This window comes from Harpia harpyja, chromosome Z (assembly GCF_026419915.1).
Source record: "Harpia harpyja isolate bHarHar1 chromosome Z, bHarHar1 primary haplotype, whole genome shotgun sequence".
In the NCBI taxonomy this organism is placed as follows: domain Eukaryota; kingdom Metazoa; phylum Chordata; class Aves; order Accipitriformes; family Accipitridae; genus Harpia; species Harpia harpyja.
In genome coordinates, this window is record NC_068969.1 from 20,987,961 (window position 1) to 21,012,386 (window position 24,426).

Sequence of the window (24,426 nt, forward strand, 5' to 3'; positions counted from 1 at the left end):
CCGTCATTTATAAAGTCATGTGCAGAAACAACATAAGAATAATGTGGCCACCCTTTTTGGCTAAGGTCAGAAGCTGGGCTTTTATACCAGGTGCAATAAATGAATCAAAGACATAATATTGACATAGTGGAATAGGAACAAAAACATTGCAATACCATGTAAGTGGCAAGCACCAGCTGCTTCTGAGAAAAACACAGGTGAATCTATAGGGGATTTTTTTTTTTTTCTCCTCCCACATGGAAATTTGTGTCACCTATTCTTTTAATTCTCTGCAATATCTATTTACATGCCTGGGAAGGGGGAGGAATGCGTGTCCTACTCCGGTAAAGACTTGGCAGGGAGTGCAGAGTTTTAGAAGCAATGTGCTTACTCAGTTATTTTTAGCACATTATTACCAGGCTGCTTTGGTTTATTTAATGTATGATATTGACTCCTTCCCCATCCAGCTGTGAGGCTGCTCTCGCCGCCTGCTGCGGAGTCTGGGCTTGCGGGGCTTTGCTGGAGAGGAGCTGCCTGCTCCGGGTTGCTGCCAAACGGCAAGAGCATCACAATTGCTCCTCTGCCTTTTGCCAAGCCTGATATTGGGCACCAGTGATGTCTCTTCCTCGGTCTCCTGAAAGAATTTTGCCACTCTTGGGTATAGCTTTCTGGTTTCTGGATCCCACTGATGTAGCTGTTAGAGCTCCCAAGCAAAGTCCTGGAGAGTTAGTGTGGCTCCACTGAGCCGCAATAACTGATTGCCTGTGTCCTCTGCCCATGACAAATACAGGCTCGTACCCCAGTGAGATACGTTTATGCTAACGCATTTTTCTTAATTTGCATTGGGCTAAAAGTGTTGGTACAGGCAGCTTAGTGAAATGTAGTTGCTTGTTAATCCATGGCAACTTAATCATGTGTTTGGGCACTAGCTGTACTGGTTGGGCAATTTACCACGGCAGATATTTGTTGCCTTTATGGTTTTCAGACAACTGATACTGTTTAGCTGGAGGATAAACATTTCAAAACCACGCGATGATTTAGGAGCCGTGGGCAGAATGTATGGAAGTTGGGTATCTAAACTCGTTTAAAGATCTTGCTGCATATTCCTATTTCTAAAATGTGGCAGTGGGCCAGTTTTCATAGATATTTAAATACTGACAGATGCATGTAGAATAAAAATCCTACTAGGTGACTATCTGCATCCTTAGACTTCTAAATACTTTTATATAGCTAGCATTTAAAAGCTTAATTTTCCAGTCCCATTTGTTTGAAATAATTTAATGAGTCCACATTGCTTTTAACAACTTAAGACCTTAGTTCATACGGGTATTTCTGAAAAGAAGTTAAGTATCATAATCATTCAGGAAAAGACCCTAAAATTGAGTTTATTTGAATGGCCTTTTTGAAAACAGTTCCCCTTTCTGTAGCAAAGAAATTCTTAGAGGTACAGCTGCATAGAGTGATACTGATAAATGAAGAACCTTTCTGCCAACTGTATGGCAAAATGAACAAGGTCTGCTTTTTCCCTAGAGGTAAAGAGCTCAGGCAGAGATGCACGAAATGGGTGCTCTCTCAGGACTCTCCAGTGCCAATTGATCCATTGCTGGCAAGTTGCCACGGACAGAACTGGGATGAGGGTGATGCACCCGATGGGATGCTCGTGGTGGAGGAGCACCACTGCACCCTGGCCGCTGCCCAGAGCTACCAAAATTGCCAAGGCTGGACCTGCTCTCGCAAAAAGTGTTCTTTGAGTTTGGTACCAAGAGGAGGATTTGCCCCAGAGAGGGGAAAAAAGCTAAAGTTGAAGAAAACCAAGTGTTTTGGGCTGGATGGTTTTACATGTCTTTTCTGATCTGTGGGGTTGGGAAAGGGCTCTCTTTGACTGCGTGCTATAAACTTCTGCACAGTCATGTCTGTGAATTGCAATAGATTGTTACTAGCACTAAGTAGAGAGAAATGTGACTTTTTTTATAGTTGTTTATTTTTTAATCAACCCTGTGATAAGCCTGTGCATACATCTGTCATCAGAGACCCTCTTCCCTTTGCACTTAATGGCATTTCTGCTGCCAACCCGAAGATTGACTGTACAGGGCTGGCATTTTTCCAGTATCAGTTTTTCTTCTTGTCAGCTTTTCTCTATTTCTTTTTTTTTTCCCCCCTCTTTGGTGACAGTATTTCTCTGTTTAGCTTCTTTTCATGCTAGACTCTTCCACACTGAAAAGCCTGGGTAGGGACTTTGCTGCACATGCTAAGGAGAGATAGCAAAGCATGCTTGAAAGTGGCTTTAAATACTCAAACACATGGGAGACATTAGCTAGCAAAGGAAACGTTTTACTGTAAAGTAATCTACAGTTCAGTGAATTTATGGAAGTAAATTTGACTGCAAGTTAGGCTGGAAAGGTATAAAAGTGTGCTGGAAGGAGGATTTTGCCAGAGGGAAACTGCATAAAATGGCTACTCTGGAGAAGGGAAAAGGGCAAGGTAGCAGGGCACGAGGACACGTGGCATGGATTTTGTGCTTTATTTCATTATGCGTTCATGCATTGGTGCCATTCATTCATACATCAGGGTCTGGTTGGTTTTTTTTTTTCCCTTTATAACAGCTATAGCAGCATTTGCTGTTGGCCTGGTAGCCCGCGCAACTCAGCTCTTCACTGCTTCTGATGCCTGTACCAGTAGGCTGAAGTCCACGTCCTGCGGTCCTACCTCCTTCTGCTGTGCTGTTCATATGGCAAGCCTGGGAGTTGGACTGGGTCCGGACAGAGGATCTGTCTCCTGTGTAGGTCCTGGATGTGGGAGGCTTTTAGGGTCTGTTGAGTCCACAGGGCTGGAGTATGTGTATCTGGCTTTTCTGCAGCCCATGTCTGTGCTGCCGTGTCACAGAATCATGGAAGCATTTAGGTTGGAAAAGACCTTTAAGATCGAGTCCAACCACCAACTATGCCCACTAAACCATGTCCTGAAGTGCCTTGTCTACGCGCTTTTTAAATACCTCCAGGGATGGTGACTCCACCACTTCCCTGGGCAGCCTGTTCCAATGCCTGACAACCCTTTCAGTAAAGAAATTTTTCCTAATAATTTCCTGTCCTGGCACAGGGCATGGCTTTTGCAGCCTCCACATAATCAGCTGGAACAGAACCCCGATGTCCACGCCCCGTGGAGACCACTGGTTGTGAGGACAGCAGCTAGAAATAATAACAAGGCATCTAGGGGAAATAAGAAATGGGAGCACCTTTCAGATTTTAAAGATGAAAGGTCCAAATAGCGCTTGTATCCAAGTTTTTCTACCTGCTTCAGACAAGGTAGCGAGCAGGCTGACAGCACGAGCTCAGAAGACACCGTGAGCTGTCAGCATGTTAATTCACTCACACACAAAAAAAAAAGTCTGGCTTGGACATTTGCCTCAGACCTTTCTGACTTTGCTTTATTCCATAGGGCAGCCTGTCCGGAGCTGCACGGATCCAGCACTGCCTGTGCTGGTTCAGGCTCAGCGTGAGCAGCTGCAGCTCTACTGCCTTGACAGAATTTGTGTTTTCCTGTGATCAGATCTGACCCCATTTCCCCCAGCTCCGTGCTGTATGAAAGCTGCAGGCAGGAGACACGCTGTTTAGATGACACTGAGTTGTTTTCTAGGAAAGGCGCCCTAGTAAGTGCTAGCAGCTTTATCGGATGAATTTAAATGTATATCATCCTAAATGATGACGGTTTGTAGATCTTTACTTTGGCACATTATGGAATTTATGGGGTGTAAAACAATTTCAGAATCGATGGCGCAGAGATCAGAAAACACTTGTACGTTTGGAAATGCAAAGCAACGTTTGTGAGTGCTGTGCTGGGACAGGTGCTATCGGCTCCTTCCCCAGCTGTAAGGGAAAGCAGAATTGTTGTGGCAAATAGTGACAGTCCCAGTGCTCTGCCAGCTTGTGAGTGGAGCAGCTTGGTCAGTGCCTGTGAATTATCCAGTGAATGATTCAGCTTTTAATTGGGTGCAAGTGCTTAATAGCCCTATACAGTTAAGTAAATATCATGTAAACAGAAACAAACTCTAATAATCGGAGGTAGCAGCAGCAGCTATGATGAGATCACATTTACATCAAAACAACTAATTGCCTGAGCACGGGGTTGGCGAGTTCAGACCCAGCTTGGAGAATTTGCACATCCGATGGGCTACGGTATTTGCAGCTGTGTCCGCTCCTGGGTCCTCCTTCCCCGTCAAGTTCTCCTCCTTCGAAAGCCAGCGTTGGGGTTGGTGTTCCTTCATAAGACAAGACGCAGACCTATTCGGGATGCAGATGCTGGAAAAGTGAAGTTTGCAGCCCTGGGAGAGCCTGGTTGTCTCCTCTATGCTGCTGCTTTTTTGGAGGACAGGGAGGGGGCTGCCCTTAGAGGGGAGCTGAGGGTCCTGGGGCGAGGCGTGCTGGTGGGGCTGAGGCTGGGACACCAGCGTACCATGTGGCAGGGTCAAATCCAGCTGGCTGCCAGGGCTAGTTTCAACTCCCATTCAGTCACCCCTCACCTTTGTGAACTCCTTCCTGGCCTTATCCCTGTAATTTAGGGGAGAAAGACCATTATAAGCTGATGGAGATGGTTTGAGTTTGGCCTTTGAGGTTTCTGCTGCAGGTGCTCCTGACGGTGGGAATTTCTCTCTTGCACTTGTTTTGGTTCGGTTGATAAAGCAATGATTCCCTCTAGTACTGCATGGTTGATCTTTTTTTAAACAATGGGAACTCTCCATTTCCAAAATTGGCAATAAAATATTTGAAGTGTGGCAATTTATGGAAAAATGGCAGTGTTTAATCCAGACAATGAGAACTGGCAGCAGTATATTGAAATATTGGGCTGGTATTTTCTTGCAGATAAGGCTATAGATAAGAACAAAGATAAATTGATTCTCCTTAGTGTCTGTGGCAGTAAAACCTCTTCTCTCTGGACAACTTTCCTACGCTCTCAGAAACTTGGAGATAAAAGAAGGCTTGCAAAATAGCGGAGTCCTTACTGCACCCAGACCCCAGCAGAATGGGTCCTGGTGGGGTGAGGAGGAAGGGTGAAACCAGCGGCGTGTATGCAGCAGAATGGAAAAGATTTAAAAAACTACTGATTTGGGAATGTCCGTGGGGTTATGATGTGAACATTTTGGCATTAATAGAGAATTCAAAGACAGTCGTTGGCGGAAAGAAACTTAAAATAGCCCAAACCGGTAAAATTAGCAACAGTAGAGGAAGCAGCAGAGATTTTAAAAGCAGGCACTTGGGAAGCAGGGACAATAAAACTCAGTAAACAAAATGCAAAGCTGTTTGGAAGGTGGTTAGGCTCTTGAGAGGTGTTTCCACTGTGGAAAGTCTCATTCTGTATCTGTTTGCGCATTTATAATGGCCCGGGGCAAGATTCAGAGGAGGATTTAAGCGTCGCAGCTTAGTTGAGTGCAACGGAATTTAAGCCTTTGTAGAAAGCACATCCTCACGTTGAGCCTATAACTGCCTGGTGTATGTGAGTGAGTTTTCTTTAGATTTATTACATTTAATTGTAATTAAATGAAGGAATAGATCTCATGTTTTCCAGGGCTGTGCTATAGGCCACCTCTGGTCTTCCACTCTCGGTAGAAGAGAGTCTGGAAACATGGAAATACTGCATTGATTGTTCAGCTTTAACTCGCCTGCAACACAGCACCTGTAGGTGACAGCCAGCCCAGCAGGAGCTTTTCCTGAGTGAAATCTCAGCTCAGAGTTTTCTTTTCTTAGAATGCTTGGTTACTGCAAGGATTTACGTTGGAGAAGAAGTTGAAGAACAGCTTCTTTCAACTTTTGGCAGCACATAGGTTCCCATGAGCAGATTTTTCAATGAGAATAAATTATTCTAGTAAAAAATTCTACAAGAAATTAAGTTGGAGTTAAATGTAGATGAATTTTTTTTTTTCTTTTTACCCCTGTTTACACTACGTAGGGAAGAGGCTTACCACCTGAACGTGCAAATTAAAATGCTTTTCATGTATATTTTTCATGGTGGGCTTTAGTTGCTCCTTCCTTTTTTAGAATGAATACTTTCACCTCTTCTTCACCCCAATATCTGCATTTGTATTTGATTTCCCAGGGCCAACTGCCCAAGCCATCTCCTAGAAATTGTTACCCTTGGTCATGCAGAACAGAGTCTGAATTCCTGAACTGTCCCATCCATTCCACTGAGGCAGTTTATAGAGGAATTGTTGCAAGAAAAGTCTGTATTTCCCTGTCCATCCAATTACCTTTGTGAAAAAGTAGCTTTTTTCCTAAAGCCTTTAAAATAAATTAGTGTAATACTTCGGTTTTTGTTTTTTAAAGCTGTCAGCTTTAAGATTTATAAAGAAACCCAGAGCTTATGCCTTTCCGACACGTTGTCCCAGTGGCAAACCAGCAGTTACAGCCCGTAATGAATTATCCTCCAAGAAATCATGGACATAGTCTCATTGCTTGACTGTAGGTGGTAAATACAGAATTTAATGGCTCAATTGTTTAAAATTATTTGCATGGATACACAACCATATGTATACTGCAGTTGCATCGGGGAGACCTAGCTTGCGGTGTGAGCTGACTGCTCTTGGGTGCTGGATGGTCTCTTTGCCTTCATCCGTCTTTGCTTTAACAATGTTTACTTCTGATTGACAACATATTGCAGAACATTAGCTCTAAATCCAGCACTTTCTCTGAATTCCTGCTGCTGCCTGGAGCCCCCTTCAAGGCTCCTCAAGCCTCACCCTCCGCATCTCCAAACACCAGCGTGCTTAAAGAGGACTTCCATGAGCGCATTGCGTGAGCCCCTGAGCACGTGGTGAGGAGGTCAAATATCGTGTGCTTGCCTTTGGTTTGAGGTGTGTTTCTGTAAGGTTGCGTCTGTGGTTATCACTGTGGTCTCCAGCCAGCTCATCGCACATCTGAGAGTTTCCTTAAGAGCATTCTTCACCTACAGGGACAAAAGTCTAAATTTATTAATTTCTGAGTCTTTGCTTCCAAGAGTAAGGGACCCCACTTCGCTCTCTGAGTGTCTGGCTGTAAGACCAGCTGAAGTCAAAGGGGTTTGATCCCAACATTGAAAGTGGCTTAACCCGTCCAGGTTACAGACGGGTCCAGTGAACTTCACGGTGATTCTGCTATTGTTAATGTTATATTACCTACGCTGAAGAATCCATAGTTGCTCACATTTACAGTTTAATTACTTGCTGTTATTATTATCTTAAGAATTAGTTAAGTTGCTTGAGAAAAATGTACTTAAATTGCATTACAATCATGACTTTGGCACTGATTCTGAGGTCTGTCTTTATGTAGCAGAGTAGTTTCGTTGAATTTAATCTACTGTTTGCCTGAGCAGGAACCTGAGTTTTGCAGAATCAAACCCCCTATTTTTGTTGTAGGCTTCGAAACTGTGACATTGCTGTGTGTGTTGTATGACAGCTGTCACTTTTATATTAATAGTATAATTTATTGAGAGCTTTGATATAAACACTGTAATTGATGTGTTTATGACAAAGAATTGTAGCATTCAGTGCCGGAGGGTTTAGCACTGCGTCTGAGCAGCAATTCTGTAACATTCCCATTTATTTCTCCCGCACTTGTGTTTACCTTGTTTACTCACATCTGAAATGTCAAGAGCGGTACACCTCAATGCAGGCCATTGTGGCTAACAAGACGAGATTCAGCTAATATGACTAAAAGCAAATTCCTGGGTGGAGGTAGGTCTATGCTGATGCTACTATTTTTCTTCTGAATCGAGTGGTTTCGACGCTGATTTTTCTGATGCTGTGTCAAAGGATATTTCAACGTGCCTTTGAACAAGGCGTAGCTGGCTGGTGTCTTGGTGTGGACCCTGGAGTAACTTAGTGTGGCAGAGCTGTGGGGCTGCAGTGTCCCAGTGAATTGTTGGTCTTTTGGTGGAATGGCAGGAAGGTGAGAGCTGGGTAGGACACAACACATCGATCCCCTTTTAAGTGCTGTTGAGAGCGGGTGTCTGGGGAAAGCGGGGTCAGGAAAGAGGACGTTGCATTTGCTGCAGACCTGGATCTAGGCTCGGCCTTGCTCCCCAATGCCTCGCTCGCCATGCCCATGAAACACAGGCAGGTTGGTGGCCCATCTCTCCAGAGTCTCCAGGTCCCAGAGGTGGGAGGCAAGCCAGCCTGATGGGCAGAGGGGGCAGAACAGCAATCGTGAGATGATTTAGGAAGCTGCTTCTGACCACCCCTTAGCAGAGAGCTGCTACTTTGCAGTTGAGACAACAGCCTAACTACTTGAGGGACACAATAGCTGCCAGCAGCAGCAGCCAGCGGCATTCCTGGCGGAGCCCAGGAAGGCAGCCAAGGCAAAGCGCTTCTGCAGTTCATCTGAATTCTTCATACGAAGTGGCAGTTCAAAAGCAATTAGCATCCCTGCCAGAGCTTGGCTGCAGCGGTGCGGAGGGCACCGCCGGGGAGGTGACAGGTCTGCTGTCCATCCGTGCCCCACCAAGTGGCCACCAGGCTCGTGGGGAGGAACCGTGGCACGCTGCCACCGTCCCCAGCTAACCGGAGCCCAATTACGGAGCGCTCCTGCCATGCTCGATCCCAGCATCGTTGCGTGGGCAGATAGCAGGGATGTCCCCCTCTCCCTTGCTGGGAGTGGGAAAGTGGCCAAGAGGAGCAGAGAATTGTGTACAGATTTGACAGTACATGACTTCCCAAATACACCGGGCAATGTAACTGCACTCACTTCTCCTAATCATGTGTATAGTTTCTGGCACTTCCTCCAAAGAAGTGTGTTTCCAAACAGGGGCTCACGGTCAGTGGTACCATCTGTTGAAAAGGGTATTAGCTCCATTTGCATGCCTAATTTGCACATGTAAAATAGTGACCCAGTTGCACATATGCTACTGCAGGTGAGACTCTGCCTTTAACTTTCTGAAAATGAATCCACAAATGGCCACAAGTTTTGATGGTTCTCCAAAAAGATGCGCTTTTTGTTTGTACCGTCACGGTGCTGGGACCGGGGAGCGCCCGTGGTTCAAAGGGAGCATTGCTGCTACAGCCAGCCCGGCGTTACGCAGCATCGCTCCTGCACCTGACTCCAAACGTGTGATTCTTGTTGAAAGCAATGTCAATCAAAATTGCTAGTTTCTGCAATATTGTGACACCTGCAGATCTATTTGGAAATAATCTACCGACGTGCAAGTATAGGTTCCTAACTCAGAAGGGAGCAAAAGAAGGAACAGCAAATTGCCTTTGTGCTTGGATTTAATATTTACATCTCAGACTTTGCCAAATAGGCTTGTTATTTATAGCAGTAGCAGCAGTAATATTCATCAGTTGCCATGGACATACTAAGCTCACCAAGTACAACAGTGAACCACAATCTGCACTGGAGTAATTTTAAAATGCTTTCATGCTGAGTGAAATAGTTTGTATTAAATTTAAGAGTTAAATGCTAAGTTTCTCTAATGCCATTTCTGGGATTTCAGATATAAAAATGGAAATACTTTATTGGAAATTTAATGGGAAGAGCAGTGCTGTATACAAGAACCCTAAAGAACTTCCTGTCACTAGGCAGCATTCAGGATCACAATTTACTGTGCTTAAAAAGCAGAATATGTAATGAGAACATCTAGAATTCCATTAATAAGGATATATTTTTGATGAGCTGAAAAACTAGATGGAAAATAACATTTTGTAAGTTAACTCTTAATGGATGCACATTTAGGGGGCCAGTTGCTGCCTTCTGTGTTGTTGGCATCTTTATTTGAAGCGGTTGGTCAGTGTGTCTGACATGGGAGAGCAATCATGCATGCAGACCACTGCTCTGATCAAATCCTCCTGTTCTGCATTTGGGGAAGCAATCCTCATTTCTGAAACGCCAGACCTCCAAAAGACCGCTAGAGATGCAAATTTTTCTTTCCTGGGATAATTTAGGGAAAGAAAAGACAGAGCAATTATCTAAGACGCTACAGACAGAGCCTGTGAAAAGGGTTAAAACTGGGCAGGGAGTTCTCACTAGGTACTTACTGGTTATCCACTGAACCTGGCCTTCCCCCTCCCCAGCCCAAAGAACAAATCTAGCAGTAAAAGAACAGCTGAAAGCTGTCAGGCTTTAATACCTATAGATAAGGTCATTCCTTGGGGGAGACTTGCTCAAATGCATAATAATATAACCAGGAACTGTAAAAGACACTGAGGTATATTAGAAGATAAAATAAAGCAGACTGAAGTTCAAACACAGAAAAAATCTAAGCTTTATATGGTGAAAGGTAAAATATTTCCACAGATAAGTGAAGGCTCTTGAGTGAGGAACTGTTTGAAAGACCTGGGAGGCTGGTTAAATCTTTGGGGATGAGAGTTTGAAGACTTACATGATACAGATAATGGAAGAGGCGGGTTGTGAGAGGGGGCCCATCGGAGATGAAAAATCACCTGCAGGAGCGGGTCTGAAGCTGAATTCACCCACTGCAGTGGTCGTGGGGTCTGAAAGGGCAGGAGGGACTGAAGCATCGCTTTGGCCAAGTGGAAGAGCTGCAGGTAGCTGGGGAGCTCCCCAGGAGTAACCCTAAAAAAAAAAAAAGCAGCCTCCTATTAAAGTGGAGACTCAGTCGTGGTGTGGCACAAGCACTGAAGGGCAAGGCTGTCTCTGGGGTTCTGGGTTTTTTCCAATGTAGTTTGCAATATTTTGTGCTAAAATTGAGAAAGTTTGAACTGGATTGTAGATAAAAGTATCTATTTCGAAGGGATTTCTCTGCTGAGCCTTTTTGGATTAATGTTGTTACTTTGTTGTTGTTGCTTTTTGTCTTTAACTTGCATTTTTTTAATGCAGCATCATACTGCAAATCCCCTCAGTGGGACTGTATTTTGGTGTGAGCCTGGCCTGAAAGCTACAGCTGAAAACAGCACACGGTTTGATAACGTCTCGATACATCCATCTCCGGTGGGAAATGAGTCTAATGCTCACTGGTTTTAGCTGGCAGGCCTTAGTTAAACGCTTTCACCATGGGGGGGGGGTTGCTGAAGCAAGCTCTAGCGCTGGATTTTTCATACCATCTTAGTGGGTTTATCCTCTCTCGTGGCTCGGATCAGATCATGTTAGTACTCACCTGAGTTTTGCAAGGTTGTGCTCCTGACTGCATTGAACAGCCTTTTGCGTTTCATCTGGTATTTGCGCAGGGGCCAAGAAACTACAGCCCATCGTGGTGGGAACAGGGGTCAGCATCGCTGGCCGGGCTGGGAATGTTTGCTTTCAGGGGACACGGTGGCTTGGGGGTGGTGGGTGAGAGTGCCAGCGGTTTGTAGTCAGGACATAAGTGCCATTTTTGGGGGGAATCTGCTGATTTCTGAGAGAGCTGAAGGCTGCCAGGACCTTTCAGCACTGGGACTGGAGCGGGTTGTGCTTTGCGAACAACGTAGTAAAGGGAAGAATTCAAGGATCAGTCTCACCAATGAAATACCTATACTTAGTCTAATATTGTAAAATTTTAACAGTTCTATGGTTCAAGGCACAAAAGTGATTATGGGCTGGACTTGGTGTAACTGAGCTTCTTAAAAGTAATATTGCAAATGCAATTGCAGAGTAGGGAGTGTTACAGCCTGTTAATGAAACTTTTGGTACTGGCTAAGTGGTGGACTGGCCTTTGCAGGTTGCAGATTGCTCACATTCCTATCTGAGCTCTTTCCTGCTGCCAAAACAGCCCGGGAGTCCGTTCTTCCATAATAGTTTTCTCTTTTCTTCTTCTTTACCTGATTGGAGGCTTGACAGTTCTCAAATAGACTTAGATATACTGCAGATATTTTATAGTTTCAGCATGTATTGTTGTGCACAATGTGTAATTGTATTTACTTGCCGGCAATAAAGAAGTTGTAAGAATGAAAAAAAAAAAACCCCACGTTACTGTTGTATTCTCTTCCTTTTCATACAATGCGGTGTGGGAGAGATTACTTTCCTGAGATAAAATTGCAACATACGAAATCTCACACTGAGCACTTCAATGCATTCTTCTTACAGGGAAAACAAATACAAAGAAGAATGGGAACAAAACTCACTGTTGCTTTTGTTCAGTTTTGGTTTTTCTTAATGCGATTTTCATTTACAAACTTTTGCCAACCAAAAGGGATGTGCAAAGTAAAAATGGTGGGAGAACTGTTAAAAATAATTACTTACAGGCCCTTAAAATCCAGTATGTGTTAGCCCTTCAAATGCTATTCCTCCTCCCTGAAGTGCAGGGCTATGTGGCTAAATAAACTATCTGGATTATTTATAATCATCAGAGCTATGGCATTAGCGAAACAAGGAGAAAACACAGTGCAAATGATCCCTCCTTTGCTGTGCTCACTGCATCTCACGAAAATGTCCTACTGCGCTTCAGGGTGTCTTCGTGCAACAGAGGACTCCAGCAGGACAAAGTTTCCTTCCCTTGATTCCATCTGTAGCTATTCTTTCCAAATACGAGTACATTTTGTCTAGAAATTTGAGTTCACCTAATTTCAACTATCCTGCAATATTTACCATAGCTTTCTGAAGGCAAGGAAACCTCAGCTATGTGGAATTTCATAAAAATGGGTCTTGTATAAGCAGGGATGCTCTGACTTTAAAAAAAAAAAAAAAAAAAAAAAGATTTATTGAAACCTCTCTGGAAGTAGAGGAGTCATCAGTGAGGTCTGTGTGTGTGCCGCTGTTTTGGTCTAGTGCAATATCAACGTTTTGTATTCCAAAAGTTTAGCTCCAGCTCTTGCAGAATAGTTGGGGAATTATTATTTGCAGATAAATCTTGTGTCTAAATTGTACTTCTTGGTTGCTAATTTTACTAATTAAAATATCTATCACCCGTGCACGGCCATAGACTGATTTAGAATAGGAAGATGACTGTCTTTAATTTAATGAGGAGTTGTACATGAACCGCAGATTCTTATCTGAATGGCTGTGCTGTAATTTGTCACGGCGGTAGGGCCAGAACGTTCCAGCGCTGGAGAGACGTTAAATGTATACTGATTCGGACAATAATACACATTCTTACAGAAGTGTTTGGTAATGCCGTCACTGAGCCATAGGGTGCCATTCTACATTGGAGGAACCTGTGCTGATAGGACAAGGGATAATGATTTTAAACTAAAAGAGGGGTGGATGAGGGGGGTGAAGCACTGGCCCAGGTTGCCCAGAGAGGTGGCAGGTCCCTGGAAACTTTCAAGGTCAGGTTGGACGGGGCTCCGAGCAACCTGGTCTAGTTGAAGATGTCCCTGCCCATTGCAGGGGGGTTGGACTAGGTGATCTTTAAGGTCCCTTCCAACCCAAACCATTCTGTGATTCTAATTCATACGTTTGCTTTGGAGCTTCAGACAGCGAGACCATAAAATGTACAAAGCAGTGTTTGCCTAGAGCATCGCAGTTTAAGTATAATGTTTTTCACGGAACTTCTCATCAGACTTCTGTTTGCGTATCTCCTCGGGGAGGAGGAAGCGGAGGAGAGGGGCTGTCCAGAGCTGAGCAGCAGAAGAGGTTGCGGACGTCAGTGGGAGTCCTCTGCAGGAGACGTGGCTTTGTAGGAAGCACGGCACTGCTTTCCCTGCTTTTCCCTGCTTTCCCTGCGGGGCAGAGGCATAAGATGCCGTTCCCTGTCTCGGGAGCAAGGGGGTCCTGCAGGAGCAGGACATCGTTGGCACTGTGGGGGAGAGACCGCCCCGTCTCCCAGCGGGGATTTCCACGTGGGACGCCCGCCTTCACACCCTTGCTGGCTTTAGGCAGGGGGAAATCTCCTGTGTTTTCTGCTCTGCCTCTGCGTTTGAATGGGAAACAGCGTTCCTTGTTCACTAATGTGCATCATCAGTCTTTCAAAGATGCTTGATTTCTGTTTGATTCTTAATTATTATAATAGTTAAGGCACTTAACATGCTTTAGTGATTTACTTCATTTAATTGGATGTAGTGATTAGAATATCTTTTATATTACCCTCACTGCGGTTTTAATTTAAGATTATAATCTCATGGTTCTTTTCAGCTTCCCTAGCTTTCATTTAGATGCTGCTTTTTCTTTTCTGATTTCTTTTTGTTTATTCATTTTTCCTGCTGATTCAGTAAACATGCTGCTAGGATGATTTCTCAGGAAACCTGAGTGTGGTTATAAATTCTTTCATTTAGCACAGACACTAATGAATTGGAAAAAAAAAAAAAAGAAAATGATGCATGAGGCCGTACTTGGCCCCTGGAGTTGTCTGTTGCTTTTTGCAGTCATTTATTAGAATTCAAAAACAACAAAAAAGAAATTATTCTCTTGATGAGGCCTAGAGGGAACATGTGAAATAAGGAGATGGAAAATGATAGTGTAACGTCCTCTTCGTGTGTGTCATGTCCTGCCTAAGTAGATGGATGATGTACAGATTAAGATTTTAGTGTTATGACCCAGCGTGTGAGATTTTGGTATCATTACGCAGTGTAGGAATTGCTCTGGTGACGGGAATTGAAGTCCGAGGCTGTAGGTTCAGTCCCCACTGCCCTATGCTGAGGGCACCAGCACAGGCACTGGGGAGGAGGATGGAGACGAGAGGGTGCTGGAAGCCAGGCTGAAAAACCTAATTCGATGAGCAGGCACTTCTCTGGTGGGGACTATGGTGGATTCTCCAAATTAGTTTGAAATATAGTATGTTTGAAACATACTACTCTATAGTAGTATGTTCTTTTTTCCTCTTGGTAGTGCACAAAATCACACAGATAATCCAGCTGGCTTGTCACTGTAGAAATATATAGTATCTCTATTTTGTTTCTGCTATAGTGCCAAATCCTAAGCGTCCTCCATGACTGTCAGTGCTCCTTTCAAAGGGAAAGGGCCAACACAGATATGGGCACGCACAAGAACTCAGAGGATTTACAGGTCCAGCAGGAGAGAAGCGGTTGCTTTGTAAGAAATTCCCTTTTGCAATTAGGCTAAGAAAGCCCAGAGATCCATTTTATAGGCTTCTCGGTGCTTGGAGGTTTGGCCAGCTGAAATATGTGGAAGTGGTAAAGCGCTTTATCTGCTTTCTCTTCTCTTTGCCAGCACAGATAACTGTTATTGCAGCACCAGGAATATGGTTTGCTTGAATTCTGACAAAGAACTACCATTAAAAAAAAAAAAAAAAATCCTCATCATTAAAATGTATCAGTGATGCTGTTCAAACAGAATAAAGGATTAGGTCCCCAGTGCAGTGGTCCTGATCCTGCCCAAAAGTGGCCGCTCAGAGAAGGGAAACAGGGCTCATCGCCCACTGTGCCCCTCCAGCTCCTAGTGCCGGCAGTGCTCGGGGCTGGAGACCAGCTCGAAACAAAGGGCCTCTTCTTTTTGTGTCCAAGGCAACTAATTAGGTGAAAGCCATGGGTACATGCAGGGCTTCAGAAACAGTCTTTGATGAATTAGTTATTTAGCCTGTCTCACTGCACTTATGTGCCACTGCACCGTATCACCATCCCCGACGGTGTGAATGCACCTTCGGAGCCAGATCCTGGGGCCTTTAATCACTGTGAATTGAACTTTATTCTGGGAAGTGTCCCAGTGAAAGCAATTAGGTTTTGTGTAGAGCAAGGTGCTGCTGAACGCGACTACGGGTACCAGAGCCTGGCCCTGGGTGACCGCCGCATCTGCTCGGACCGTACCGGAGCATCACAGCGCCCGGCGAGGAAAATGGAGACTGTGTCACTACGTTAACATGAAATATTAAAATGGCTCCAATGTTTGGAGCTGCCAAGTATTGGGCCTATAATACGTGTCCTAAAGCACTCAAACTGTTGTTATGAGTGCAAAAACATTAACAAATCATTGGCTATTTAAACGGAATCATTGAGGGCTCATCTGGCTAATGAGGAAGCAAAAACGGAGCTGAACACTTCTTTTCAGTTTTACGGAGACATATGAGATCAGCTGTTCGTAGGAAGCTATCAGTGTACATACCTTGTTAGCTCCCTCGTGTAAAATTCCTTATTTGTGTCGTATTAGTCTTTCATTAATTAAAGCTACAGAATTCAGTATTTTTTGTTAGCTGTTCTCTCGGCATGAAATCTGGCTAATTCTTCTACTATGGGAAACAAAGCTCAAAGATTGGAGTTTATTCTTATTGTGTTCTTTCAGTTATTTATTTCATATTGCTGTCATGCATGGATGAATTTATATGATGCTCTGATGACCTTTAGAAATTCTTCTGAGTAAATGCTGTTCTACTTCATTATGACATTTCTGTACTTGTACTACCAGATTTGATGTGTACAGCTTAATAACACAACCAGACATGAATGCTAATAACTTTACAATTCATTGCATTGCTATTTTTTAATGTAGATGAATTTTAAAACAAGTTTCTCTTGCTGCGGGCTTACATGAATCATATAAATTAGAAGGTAACAAAGGAACATATTAGCATTTGTTAGCCTGGGTGCACAAATTTTGTAGTAACCATTTTAATATGTACTACAACTTTTCCAGCCTCAAGTTTAATATGTACTACAACTTTTCACCCTCGATTTTTCAGCAAACATCATAATTGGTTTCCTTCTTGCCTAAGGATAATGATTTTACACTGATGGAATTGTTATTAGATTCTAAGGATTATACTGATGTTGCCTGTTTTACATAGAGCTAAAAAAAAAATTAAAGTTATTCAGCTGTTAAATACCTTTACACAAAGGCTACTGTAAGTTGGAGATAGATGAACTAATTATTATGTTTAGAGTTGTTGTTAATATCCAGCATCCATAACTGGAGCAAACTTCTTGACATAGCTCTGTGCAGCGGATGTAGAGAGCTTTTGAAAACCCAGCCCCATTCCCTGTCCTTGAAGTCTGGCAGGTGGTAACTTGCTGTTGTGGAGCTGATGCTGTGAAAGCATGTGTTCATCGAGGCAGGAGCTGGCTCCCTACAGATGTTCACAGAAATTGCTCGGAAACCTCCTAATCTATAGACACAAGCTCTGGTAGTGGTACAAGAAGCAGAGAAAAGGTGGAAGAAGGGGGGGGGAAGAAGGCGTTACCTAGGGGACAAGTGTTTTTTACTGGTAGGGATCTAGTTCTCATTTCAGTTTGTGTCTGGAAGATCTGCCCGTGCTCCACCACACCTTCCTACGTGTTAAAGCAGTGTTTTAACTGGTGCAGAATAGGTGAGAACCAGCTCACCAGCATCTGCTGTTTTCTGTCTGCACATCCAAGCATCGCTTTGCTGCTCTTGAATGCGTGGAGAGAAAATATAGTCCAGGTTAAGCATAAATGATAAATTTCGGCTATCCTGAAAAACATGAACGTTTCATGGGTAGTTATACTTCAGGCTGCAGAAATAGCTGTTGAATTAATTGATTTTACAGTTACTTCCTGATGAGCTAAGTGGGTGTTGGTCCAAGCAGACATGTCAAAATAACATCTTTGGAAATCTCAGTGGTAAGACATTTACCTATATTTGTTGAGTAATGAACAATATAAATATCTGCAACCTTTAATCAGACAGAAGAGGAAGAAAAACTTTATTATTTCCTTTAAATCTAGTAAACATTTTTGCAGTTTTTACTTGTCAAATATAGAAGTGTCTGGAACTGAAATTAAGCAAGTAGTCACTCTCTGACTCCCTTAAAACTGGAGGTTAACCTCAATTAAAAAAAAATATTTAAGAATCATATTTCTTTAAGCATCCATTTAACATCTTTTTAAATCATAGGTGAGAGACCAGTCAGCGTAACTCCAATGGACTGCTTTTCTGCATGATTTTAAAAAGCCTTCATGCTTCATTACTGTGGATGGATGTCACTTCTAAGGTCAGGAAATGTGATTGCTTTCCCACACTTACACTTCAGTCAGTTTTATTCACTACAGAAAACAAGAGTAAGGAGCAGCACCAATTGTAAACTTGTACTTACTCAACTAATTGTATACGGAGTGATCAATATATGAAATCAAATGCTATGTCCATGGTGCATTAAGACGTTATCAGACTACTGTGCTGCTTGGCTACTCTAATATGCCTCAAGGTATAGCACACCACTCTGGTTATATGTGGTTCAATAGTTTCTTTAAGCTGAGATGTAAACATGTCTTTAAAAAAAAAAAAAAAAAAAAGAAGCTGACCTAAAGCTAATAGAGCTGCATTGCATTAATCTCAGATAGATGTTAAATTTTCTTGACACCATTACCCTTTTCCTTTGGAAACTTCAGAGTGTTCTTGGCTAATAATAAAAATAAGGAAAAAAAACATGTAAAAACAAACCAAGAAAAGTCAGCGGCCCATCTACTTTCAACCTTTTGCTCTTTGTCCTGGGTATTCGCAGCAAAGGAGACAAAATCCCATCAAGCTTTCTTTTCAGCAGTGCTTTATACTATTTCCTATGCTCGAGATTTTGCCTGTAACAACAAAACAAAGTAATTAAGGTGCTTCTAGCAAAGTTAAATCAAAACGATAGCAGGAGACAATATCTCTGGATTCTAACCCATGCTCTGCGACTGATTTATTGAACAACCTGTGCTAAATTGTTTAACCTATTTGCTGCTGATTCCCTGTCTTTAAGGTGAAGGCATATTAAGCCTTACCTACCTGTAGCATCTGTCACAGCACTTGTTGACTTGTATTTGTGCGGTGCTTTTGAAACACAGCACTCTGTAACGTTGCAACGAAGCGTGGCTCTGCTGAGACACGAGAGTCCTCGGAGGGGAATCGGTCCTGCCTTGGCTCTGCAGATATTGCTGGCAAGTCCCTCTTCTCGCCCCATCATGAGAACCAGGGACTTGGACTCCCCATCGGTGCGTGCCCGTAGCCGTACGACGTGCTGTGAGCTGCCGTGTTCCTCAGCAAGGAGCCAGCCCCAGGTGAGCACCTCCTCTCATCTTGGCTGAAGGCGACGTGCTCGGGCAACCCAAGGAAAATGTGTCTTTGTGCCACGGACAGAAACGTCCCTAGCAAATCCTGGGGCTATTTCCAGCCACTTGATGGTGTTGACATGGACCTGCCTCGTCCCTTATGAGGACAGAGTGATACCGTGGTGCCAGGTCACTGGTGAGGCACCAGTGAGCTTCAGCAGGGTGTGAATTCACCCACTGCCTTTTAGTTCAAGGTCTAAATCTGTGTCTGCCTGGATGCTGGGTGCGGAGCAGGAGGCGAGAAGGCATGGCCCCACAGCCCTCATGTCTCTGCCGCTTCTATCAGCTTCATGACTAGTGTCGACTTTGGGTTTTTTTGCTCCCCAAAGCTTGAGTTCTAAAAATTGACCAGATTTCTGTAGATCTCTAGAGGAAGAGTAAAGTCTGTTGTTGTTGCAGTAAAACCTCATTATAGACTTGGTGTTACATTTCATATGGGATCAGTTTGTGAAGCATCTGTTGCTGCTCTTTCGGAGAAGGTGGAGAACAGAACTGCAGAGAAGCTTTAAGTTGAGTTTGGGGGATCAGGCTTAATTGGCAAGTTGCTGAAGACTTGCCACGTGCTGTAATTAAAGGACTGCTGCCAAGGGCGAAACAGGCATAAAAATGTGCCTTCCTTGGCTGCTGTCCCCTCTGGTGAGTTCGTTTTAATTTTCAACGTTTGATGGAGAATTGAATTTTGAGATGGGAAAGGGAATGTCTTATTTTAGCGAGACCTTGATATCTCTTAGTGCTCTTCTGCGGGTACCCAGTCTGCGCAAGCATGGGAGAAGCTGGGTCCTTGATGTATTGCTCAATCGCCCAAATTATCATAAGGTCTCTCTAGGGTATGTGCTTGACAGCAGGAGAGGGTGACTGTAGCCCCAGTTGTTTGACATGAACAACCAAATGTGCTGTACCACTGGGTTCACCTATAGCCACGACTTTAATGTCAGCTGGGAGAGAAGCTCAGCTGCACAGGTCAGCTTGCCAGCTGGGTGGGGATTATTAAGGTAAATACAGAGGTTTCTGGGATGGATTTTCTTGGCAGATGTCAGAAGATTTCTAGGAAGGGAGCACTTGAATCTCTTTCGCTTTGGTAGCTGTTAAGCTTCTGAAATGCAAGGAAACTTGGACCACAGGCTTGGAGACAGCCTTGTCCTCGGCACAAGTTATCCCAATGGGGCGAGGTATCAAGTCTGTCTAATGGACAGAAGCGCTCCTGAGGACGCACATCAATATTTGGCAGACCTGAGCTCTAAAGGTGTTTCTGTGTTGCCGTGACTGTAGTTTAGACACGCGTTAGCTTCGCAGTAGCTGGCTGGGATCCTGCGAGCGGTTCCGCTGCAGCGGGGCTGAGCTCAGTGCAGTTGCAAAGTCCATCTGAGAAGCTGAGAGGAACGGCAGTGTTTTAGCAATTTCTCCATCCTACAGCTGTATGCTTGGGCAGAGAGAGTGCAATCACTAGCCAAAACTAATTTAAAACTGTGTAGAGCTGACACAGATTGCTCTCACAGGAGTGACTACAAGATAGATATATCCTGTAGCTCTCTGCCCACCAGGTCAGGCCATGCCTTGAATAATTCGGATGTGTTCTGGTGGACTTGGTGGTCTCTCTCTTTCTGAAGAATAGGAATAGGGATCAGCAGCTACAAAAAGGCAGCTAGAAGAAAAGGTTTATTTTTCTGTGGTTTTCTTCCTAAACAACATTTCATTTGGTGGAAATGTTAATATTGACAAGCATATTTTATAATTTGTAAATGCACATTAGGCTGAGATGGTGCATTGGTTTTTAATGTTTAATGCACATAGTTTAGGTGGCACGCATTAATCATATTCCTATTGTCTTTGTTACGTTAATGGGAGAAATAAGCTCTTTTTTTTTAATATTTAAAAAAAGAAAATGGGTTAGACTTTTTTAAAGATGTGTTATATATCAGCAGCTAATGAAGAGGAAATAATGATGACTCTGCACTGTAATATGTATTAGAACACTAATTAGACTATAGCAGAACTGCTTACGGATGTCTTTTAAACACCTGCTTGGTAATTTTCAGCCCCATGCATTACTCTATTTAACAATGCGTGCATGATGAGAAGACAGAGTTAAGACTGAAATATGAAACACAGTACACATCAGCTTTCATTTTTCTCCTTTTTTTTTTTTTTTTTTTGGTCCAGCTTTACGTATGTTTAAGAAAAAGATAATGTGGATGGTCACAGAATAGCCCTTTTTGTGGGCTGGGCTTTCTATTGCCCGTTGTGGGTATAGGAAAAGGAGTCAGAGATGTTGTGTTCTAACTTCTTTGTGACCGTACAAAGGCATTACGGTTTCAGGGCAAGAATTCCCAGTTCGGGCTGTTGTCTTGCATGTATATTAGTCCAGGATGCTATGTATCTCCAGCATTTGCTTATCATTGATTTAGTTTTGAGTGTGTGTTTTTGAGACCATTAAAAGCTGTGCATCTAGAAATAATGTTGGCCTTCATTTTTAAAGCTATGTTTTGAAGTTGTCGTCTTTTACTGTAATAAGAAACCACACATATTTCTACTCTGTATCTTATTTGCTTTTACAGTTTTGTCCATTATGTAAATAATTGAATTATAAACATGAATTACAAATGTGGACCCTCAGCCTAATAGCCTGCAATGAGAATAGTAAAAAAATCCTAATTATAAAAGCAGTTCCCATATTTCTATGATGAGCCAAGGCTTTATCTGTAGGCTTTGAACTTGCACTAACAGAAGTAGATATTGTCAATAACTTGTTCGTAAGAACATCAGTCCTAAGATAGCAAGTGCTTGCTTTGCATTTTCATACACAAAACATTTCTAATTTGCTCCCATATTACAGTGCTACGCAGTGAAAACTGTTGGCCTGAGAACATTCATAGTTATGCACGTTTTGTAGCATCTGACTTTACGCTTCATGTGCACGGCGGTACCCCATAGGGAAGCCAGCTTAGGGACGTGGCCACAGTTTCCTTACCTGTTTTCAGAAAGAAGCCCCATCTCAGGAGGTGTCTGCATGGGACATCTTCATTTCTTTAGGCGGGAGCATGTCGGCCAAGGTTTGGATGATCCCTGCCTTTCAAACAGCCGGACAGCAGTTACTTTCAACCTAAGGCTATTGAATTTTGGTGTTTTCATTCTAAATGATAAATGGTGGTTTAAACCAATGATACAAAATTGCCATAGAAAATCAAGGATGTGCAAATATTTTAGTGGTCTCAGACTAATGTATAGGAGCACTGGTTCAGTTTGTGAGGTTTTTTCAAGCTTCTGTAATAGATTAATGACTCCTGGTGATGTTTTGTTTGCTGGTTATACAGTGTTGAGCCTTATTGACAGTGACTCCTCAGTATCCCCCAAATACTGAGTCTCTGCGGTGCTTCAGCTTCTTTTTTCTCGCTCCTTTTTCCGAAGGCAATCTTCCCTAACCATGCCGTTAATGTGTTGTAAGATATGGAGCTGTTTGTGCCTGAAAGCCTGAGCAGACGCCAAATGAGCATGCTAAAGGTGAGCAACTCTGATTCAAAGCTTTTTTAATTTTTTTTTATCTTGACCATGAAAATTTTCAACTGATGTGCTAAATCCTGAGATAGTTACACATTTAAATGCAGTATGACCACATTTCTCGTAAAATAACGCATTTAAAAGTAATATGCAATATTTCCATTTTATAGGTGTGTCAGAGAGAATTTTTTCCTCTATTTTGAAATTTTTTGGTACTATCTGCAATTTTATATAACCCCCATTTCGGGTGGCCATTGTGAACTACAAATGTTTCCATCCTGTACATAAGATCAGTTTTGCCTTACAGGGATGATGCTGCTTTATGTAACTTCTGCTCTGTACCCTAAACGTAGCAGTAAAGCTCGGGTAACTTAACGCAACACGCACAGATAAGATATAGTTGAAAAGGAGAAGAGTGCTGGGGAAGTTGAGTGTTACGCATTGGTAGCATTTGAGTCCCAGAATGGTAACAGATTGATGACTTGCCCAAGGACCAGGCGAGAGGTGAGTGCAAAGGGGTGCAAAGTAGCATCAGATGCTATAAGCCAGCATGATAACCGGGTGTGGGTTTGTTGAAGGGAGAGAGGGAAAAGGAGAATCTCTTTTCCTCTTCCTCCGTCCTCAGCGTGGTCTGATCCAGCCTGTGGTCCTGTGCTGTATGGCGGATGGACAGTGGGACTCCTGGAGGCAGACACACGGAATCTTTCAAGGTGTTTTGGGGCTGAGAGGGCTCTCTGGTGCTGGGTGATGGAGCAAACCTCCGAGACTTCACAGTGTCAAATATTATCACTGCCCCATGCCCCAGGGACTGCAATACTGGAAGAAGATGCCTTTGGGTAGGAGGCTTACAGGCAGAAAGTAACAGAAAACTTACTCTGAGTGTAAGACAAGGGACTTGCCTAGATACAGACAAACAAGCAGCTAAAAAACCCCCAAACCCCCAAGCAATTTTGTCACATTCATCATCAGGATAAGTAGTGGTCTCAGCACACCAGGTGCCTCAGCACCATCAGCGCTCGTGGAGGCAACAGAGCAAAGCATAAATGCATTCGTGCAAGGGAACCGGGAGGCCAGAACCTGAGTCTTCCGAAGCCCGAGGCGAATGTTTTGCCTTGCTAAGCAAGTCTGCTCGCTTGGTGACACCAGCTGTACCTACCCACTGCCCCTGCGTAACGCTGGCGGTACTCCCGAGAGTAGCTGCTGTCAGACCCGAACTCACCCTTCAATGAAGCGCTGAACAAGTACCTCTAGGATTTCTGAGTAAGGCGTGCTCATCTTTAAAATAATGTTCTTCTGAGGTTACGCACTTTCCTTCAGTTACGTGAGAAACCGCTTCTCAGTACCTTGAGAGAAAGAAGAGGGAGGGGAAGGAGGGCGTCTTGAAACAGGTCTTTTTAAGTCCCACTATATGCGGTTGTGCTGGGAAGTCTGAGGAGGTTTTGCCTCTGCCGTCAGTGTTGATGGGGGGTGTGAGATGAGAGCTGTCTGTACTTCTGTCTGCTCCCTTTGTTGTGGCTTCAGAAGCTGTGCTCCACCTCCAGAGGGGACGGGACCATGTGCTACCTCACCAGCAGGTGTGAGATAAATGATCAGTCCAGAATAACTGAAATAATAGCCCTCTGGAGGGTATCCACTCCTTTCTGGGGTTGAATAAGTCTCTCCAGGGGTCCTTCCCTGCTGGCTCCCCAGTGCATTTCAGGTGAATCCAAAGATCTTAACTTCTATTGCTCTTTAATCGCTCATCTATATCAGCAGTATACTTAGGCATAAGCCATATTAATCTAATCACAAACCCAAACAAACCAACAATCATTTGAGTCCTTTATATATTGGCAGGCAAAAGCAAGCCCTTGCCTCTTAGCCATTCTGCATACATATGGTTTTTCTGCAACCTTCATCAGCACCAGGAATTCAATGGCAGAGACCAACATTTATGTCAGTAAATCCAGTGTGTAGGTCTGCCCCTTTCCTGAATATTCAAATATGCTGCCACATCAGTGTTTCTCATTTGGAAGACAATGACAAGGGTCATAATTTTATTCTATATCGCCCACTTCACCTGCTCCTGAATGCCGAAGAAAGGGAGGAAACGGCATACTGGGGAGCTCGGTGGTGTTGATGACAAC

General features: G+C 43.5%; 1 long non-coding RNA gene across 2 annotated transcripts in view; it reads left to right on the forward strand.

Annotated features, from left to right (window-relative positions):
* Positions 1-24,426, forward strand: part of LOC128136547 (uncharacterized) — a 214,804-nt gene that overhangs the window by 170,149 nt on the left and 20,229 nt on the right. The window contains exon 4 of one of the 2 annotated variants that reach the window (XR_008233405.1): positions 22,211-22,303. The exons of the other annotated variant lie outside the window; for it this stretch is intronic. This is a non-coding gene — a long non-coding RNA (uncharacterized LOC128136547). The remainder of the gene's footprint in view (positions 1-22,210; positions 22,304-24,426) is intronic. 2 annotated transcript variants of the gene reach the window in all.